The 6,784-nt window shown below is 34.9% G+C and overlaps 1 long non-coding RNA gene across 1 annotated transcript; it reads right to left on the bottom strand.

The window, feature by feature from the left end:
• Nucleotides 1-247: 247 nt before the first annotated feature.
• Nucleotides 248-6,266, bottom strand: LOC132267263 (uncharacterized). Its single transcript, XR_009468955.1, has 6 exons — nt 6,127-6,266; nt 5,054-5,928; nt 4,684-4,802; nt 3,505-3,588; nt 1,622-1,717; nt 248-607 (listed from the first exon to the last, which is right to left on the bottom strand). It is a non-coding gene; the product is annotated as an uncharacterized LOC132267263 (long non-coding RNA).
• Between the last annotated feature and the right edge of the window lie 518 nt (nt 6,267-6,784).

Below are 6,784 nucleotides of genomic sequence, written 5' to 3'. Positions count from 1 at the left end.
ACATCATTGGCATTTTAGCTCCATATTTGCATGGCTCACCAAACTACTCCATCTTTGCATGATTCACCAATTGAAATCTTTCGTAACTGAAATCTTTATATATAAGTGCATATATAATGTGCACTTTTCTTTGTCATATGATGTATCTCCACTGCACCATATCTAATGCAAGACTTTTATTTCATTCATTCATTTCAGTTCAATTGTTTGTAGAGAAAATTTTATAAATAAATATAAATATATATATATATATATATATATATAGGGAGAGATGTCAAAATAAAGTTGTGGGTGTGGAGTGCTTGAGGAGGAAATTATGCCATGGTTGGTCTGCTTCTCACCTTCTACAAACGCATGGAGATCAACATTTCTCCAATAGGTATGGAGTGCTTGAGGAGGAAATTATGGGTTTATGAGAAGGTGCCCTGTGGGGGCTCCGGCAAACGTGGCTATCGCCATCACAAGGCTCAGGAGCAAGGCAGCGTTCCCCCGGAAGCTCAGAGACGATGAGTTCAAGCACGTACATACTGGGATCTTGACGAGTTTGGACACATGCTGGCGGGATCTTGAAGGAGAACATCGTCAATGGCAACAAGGGGCTCAAACTCTGCAAAATCACAACACACAACTCCGAATTCTCATACCCATTTCTAATGACATTTACACAATCACCCAATTCTTAGACCTGTAAAGTGGAAGAAATAGTAGCCATTTCGAATTCTCATACCCATTTCTAATGACATGTCTTCTTTAAGGAATCTGTTGGTGAAAATTATGGCTGATTGAATGCAATTGCTTGATTTTTATTATTTTTATTATTATTTTTTAATCAATTCTTTGATTAAACTGTCTCTAGCCTATATGGTCTTCCGTGATCCGATTTGGGTCTGGTGAGGTGAGAAGAAATTAGAGAGAGAATCTGGGAGGGAGAAAAATTTACATCCCATCCAAATACCATTGGCATGTTGAGACTTCTCAAAAACTCAATGTCTCGGGAGTATACATTAGGTATGCCAAATTTTGTTTTAACCATTCACAACAATACCACAATCAATTTTCACATTTTAAAGAAATTTTCTAGGTTCCAATATAAAAGACAAAAATTAATAGAACTTAAAAAAAATATAAAAAATCTTTGCAATGTCAAGCCTACGACAATAGACATTTTCTTCCAATACTTCCCAGCTAATTCAATTCTGAAGTAAATTATATTCCCGTTATATTTAAAGCAGAAAACAATTGCTTATCTACAATCTGAAAGTAAATTGATGTCCAGATAATAAATGCAAGATAAAGTGGAAAGCTACCATTCATCACTGAAAGGAAGTAAATAAGTCCAGAAATGCAAAGAATAGTAATCCTAATTGAGCATAAACTAAAGGGAACTATAGCAAATGTGGGGACAGAACCAACAGGCCAGTGGCCTAGCGGTACCAAGCCCCTACTTCTCAAAGAGAGGTCAGGGGTTCGAGCCTCCGTAGAGGCATGCGTGTGTGAGTACCCAACTAGGAAAAAAAAAGCAAATGTAGGGACAAAAAATGTTTCTCAATAAGTTCCTCACGCTGCAACACTCTGCGGCAACCAACTCTCATTATAAAATACAAAACTGAAACTCATTTACCTATTTTCAGTTGAAGCCAAGCGATCAAGCAAGTCGTTTAATTCCTTGATTGTTAGTCCACCAGAAGTCATCCCCCTTCTAGCTGCGTTGCAGCACCTGGCCGGTGCACAAATAAAAGAAAATGAAGTATCGCAAAGGCATCATGGCTTGGTGCATTGATAAATGTTTGAATTGTAAAGTGGAAGAAAGAGTAGCCACTTTGTGCAAATAATGTCAAATGTTAAGTTTATATCCGGTATATCCCTCTCAACACCTTTGATTAGACCACCACTAGGTGTCATTCATGCGTAAAGCAACAATATTGTTCAATGATGTCTATATTTTAAACTTGATATCAGATCATGTCATCCAACTTAAAGCCCACCAGGTGAATGTTTGTAACATACCACAAGCCATTTCATGCATGTTGTTCTATGTATAGTTCCCATACTCCATAGAACAACATTCCAAAAAACAGTAGGACTTTAATCCCTCAAACTCCAAAGTCCAAACTGGCCCTCAAGAGCTCTTCTATAAAGCGAGCATGTCTCATTCAGTAACCCATAACACGATCATAAAGCTTTTGTAATAAAAATTAGCATAAAAGCCTGATTAGGGATGATAACTATATCCTTAAACTTGCTCGTTAACAAAAGCACATGAGTTTCACTAATTAGCCACCTTTTTACGATAAATCGATAAATTAAAATGATGTAGACAGGTATTCGGGCCTCTTCAAATCAAGATAAACCATTATTCCCGTCCAATTTGATTTTAAGATGCCTATAAAAAAACTTAATATGCACCAAACACCAATATGGGTAGGATATGACATATTAAGAAGCTCATAAAGGCTCAAAGAAGATTATGGCTGAAGCAAATCTTTTTCTTTTTCTTTTTTTTTTTTTTAAAACATTTTTGTGACTGTTCTTGGGATTGGGGAGTGTGTTAATGAAGTAATTGAACATCACACCAAAAAAAATTATTTGATGCATGGTTCAAATCTTAGTAGAGGAACATGGTTTTATCTGGTTCATGAACAGGAGGGCAAAACGAAAAAATTGAACACCAATGCCGAGCAGTCGGAGAGAGAAATAAACATCAGTGCCCAGTAGTGGGATGAGGCGCAAAACATGCAGATAGATGTATAAAATTTCATTATCTTCTACACAATCGATGGAGAAGCCATCATCAAAATGCGGCTCAACTATTCCATACCATACTGCTTCCTTGTGTGTATATATATACTCATAAATGATATTTGACAGATGGTAACTGTTATTCTTGGATGCATGCTTGGAGATAAAAATTATTGGAGAGGATCCAGTTCAATTTGTAATTTTAGTCTCCAAGCATCTCCAAAGATGCATCCAAGGGTTAAAAATATGCCACACCATCATTTATTTATTTTATTTTATTTAATTTTTAGAAATTAAATTCTGGATGAAAGTACATCATGTGCTTAATTGAAATCAGATTTTTTTGAAAACCTGAAATTACCCTTTGGAATGACAAAAAATCCCCTCCCAATTTCCTACATATTTTAACACAAAATGCCTTGTTTGGATGGGATGTAAATTCATTAAAGAGGTAGCAAAAAATTAAGTATGACATACAGTTTCTACAGCACGACTTGAATACGAGATTAAAGAAGGATGAAGCCATGTAAACTAAAAACGAAACCCAGCAATAATGAGATCATGCCCCATAGGAAAAAAAGATTATCATCAATATTTTTAATCAAATATTGCACAAAATGAACCAGATCAGCTAACCAAGAGTCACATACTTATTCAATAATCATTAAATGTATGCACGCAAATATGAATGTACTGTATGTATGAGTGTGAATAGTTTGCTTGAAAAGTATGTGGACAAAAAATTGCTCATTAACAATCAGGTACCTCACAGTTTGCATCACAATAAAGACATCAAGAGTTGTACCATCCCTTTTAAGCATCTCCAATAGTGTTTGCATTGCGTATCCCCTATCATACTGAACAAAATCAGAAGTAACACGGAATTGGTGGCAAAGAACTATTAAATGATATCAATTAATTACATGATTGTTCACATTATGACTGACTAAACTTGAAAAATGTGGGCAGAATATAATTTATTTATTTGTTTTTGGATAAGTAGGCATAATATTAAATTTATACCTAAGGAAGTTCCATTTACATTATCAAAGGTTCAAAACAAGAACATTTCGCACCCTCAAAAATTTATTAGATGTGGTTCCTCACATCCAATTGTTTCACGAATATATAGTGCTATTTTGAGAAAGGTACAGCAGCAATGATCATTGCAGAGTTTCCTTTTAAGGACAACAATTAGTTTGCTCAAAGGAATTAGGAAGCTCATCCTAGCTAAAGTCAACTAGGCATAAAATAAGGAGTTCAAAGTAAGATGGACTATAGTTTTTTCCACCCATATCTGATCAAACTGAGTCATGCAGAATAGATGGCTACCTTTAGTTTGTCACAACAATTTAGTCTCAAGTTGATTGTGTTCCTTTACTAGGCCAGACCCCATGTTGGGAGCGCCTACTCCTATGTCAGGTGCTATAATGCCCCAAGTCATAATTTCTTAGTTTTGCATATGCTTCCATGTAAACAAAACAGAAAAAGTAAAGATCAAAACAGGGTATGCAGGAGAAACGCAAAAAGGAATCAGTAAATTATTGCTATAGCTTGCTGATGTTGGGGTTATCAATCAATCTTGACACATGGTAACAGTAAAATCACTAAAGAGGGGGTGCACCCATTTATACAACTTTTTTCTTGTAAATGCATGTGAATGTCACTGTTCAACTCAATAGGAAAAAAAAAAAATGCTCTTTACTAAACAAATAATTTGACACCTAAAAAAAAAATAAAAATCATGCTAACAGTGCTAATAAAGTAAATAGGTAACTTGCCCTGTTAACCATATAAATTAAGCTTAATCTCATAACAGAATCACTATATAATAGAAATTTTTTCTTGTAGGAGCAGAAAATATTCATTGTCACATTGATGGCAAGCAGAATTTTATATGAATTCTCATTTGAAAAGCATAAAATTAAATATTTGAGATGATACCTCTACATTCCAAAAGTCAGCACATGCATGAATTGCAACGTGATACACTGTTAACTCTTTACTCAAGAACCCGCCATGCTTTGTCTCTCGATGCTTCAACTGATGACCACCCCTTGGACCTGCTCAACAAGCTCGGTTATCTTTTTCAGGAAAAAGTAAATCAGAAATAATTTAGAAACTTACAGAATAAAAATTTAACAAAAACATCTTTTTTTTTTTTTTTTTTTTTTTTTTTTTTTTTTTTTTTTTTTTTCTATTTGGTACTCACACACACATGTCTCTTTCGAGACTTGAGCCCCTCGGGAGGTGAGGGGCTGATACTCCTAGGCCATTGGCCCGTTGGTTTAACATGTAAATACTTGAAACTTACTTTGTTCGCCGAATCATCAGTAATAGGTGTCTTAATCTTATGTGCAATTATATGCCCCGCGTAGCAGAACTAGTTTAAACCAAGACCAGCAGCAGTCATATCATGAACATTAGCATACCTAAATGTTGAAGGGAGGTTATTTTATTAAATAATCTATTTTAGTATAATAATGAACATAGACAAGTTAAAAGTCAAACTATAGAACGAGATTAAGAAGTTATACAAAGCAACCTATAAAATAAATAAGTAATGCTTCACTTCACAGTCACAAGACTTGCTAAAGCAGGTAATTAAAAAAAAAATGAGTAACTTACAGACCCAGCTGTGTGACATTAATTGAAGATATATATATGATCAATTTAAAACAACAGTAATGATTAAAGAATGGATTATTTTATCGGTGCACTAGACTACATTTGAGATCAAGAGTTTGGATTTCTTTCCCACATTAGAGGTAAAATTTAGATAATCGACTCTCTTGAATTGCAGGGAGCATGCTTTTACAAAGGAATGGGAGATTCATAATCACCAAAACTTGGATTTTCATTCCTCTCATTTTTCTCCTTTTTTCTCTTTTTTGGGTTGGGATAAATGTTAAGAACAATTACCATGAAAAACTAGCTCATGTCACACCTAATTAAATATGATTCTGCTCCCAAAATGCAATTTTATATTTAAACAAAACTAACCTGAAATTAGTAAGACCATTACACATGCATTTCTAGTATTTAATAATAACGTGAAGGGAAAGACCAAAATTAATATGAGCAGACATAGTAAAGAAACAAATGCTAGTTTAGTCACACAAAAATTAGGACCTTAGACAAAAGTAGGATCGTGTTTCCAAATCATACGCATCCCTCTATAAATAATGCCTGCAAAAGTCACAGAAGCATATATATATATATACACAATTACACACACTTGTAGATTAATATGAATTTATACACACACACATATACATACACACAATGTAGATGAATATCAATTTATACATATACACACATATATATGAGTAGTATTGAGAAAATGGAGAAACATTTGAAGTGAGGGAGGTAATGATGGTGTTGTACTCTGAATCATTGTTAGCGTAATTTTTCTGTTGAAGCGGTGAAGTATCGACGTCCTTGGGCTCGAACCAGTGATCGGTAGTGTAAGAGTGAGAAATAAAAAAGGGAAAACAAGATCACATTGTGATGATAGAGGGAGGGTTTGTTTGGAGAGAGAAAGCACACACTCGTTCTCTCTCTAGATGCCATACCTAGGGGTGCACAAAAGAATCGGAACCGTGAGAACCAGAACCGTTTTTACCGGTTCTAGTTCCGGTTTCGGTTCCTAATTTAGGAACCGTGAACATACGGTTCCGGTTTCGGTTCCAGCTCGTGGGAACTGGTAAGAACCGGAAACGTATATATATATATATATATATATATATATATATATATATATATTATATGTATTATATATTTAATTTTATACATATCAATAGTCTAAAGTTACTAAATGCATCAAAAGTAAAGTCACTAAGTCCATTGTGAATGAATGATGCAGAGGCAGCCACGTGGTCCACACTAAACCACATGGTCATCATTTGACAATTTCTATCAGTCATCAATTTCACTCATTCAGAATTTCAGATTCCTAACCTAAGTCTCGTAGCCGCCGTACCCCATCTCAAAGGCTCAAAGCTTCTCATCGCCCCCTCGTCTCAACTCTCAAGGCTTCCTCATC

Source organism: Cornus florida, unplaced genomic scaffold (genome assembly GCF_030987335.1).
Source record: "Cornus florida cultivar Cherokee Brave unplaced genomic scaffold, ASM3098733v1 CherokeeBrave_3.0.0_Hap2_Chr07, whole genome shotgun sequence".
Taxonomy (NCBI): Eukaryota; Viridiplantae; Streptophyta; class Magnoliopsida; order Cornales; family Cornaceae; genus Cornus; species Cornus florida.
The sequence above is the reverse complement of the archived record's forward strand: the minus strand, read 5'-3'. Positions and strand labels throughout refer to the sequence as shown.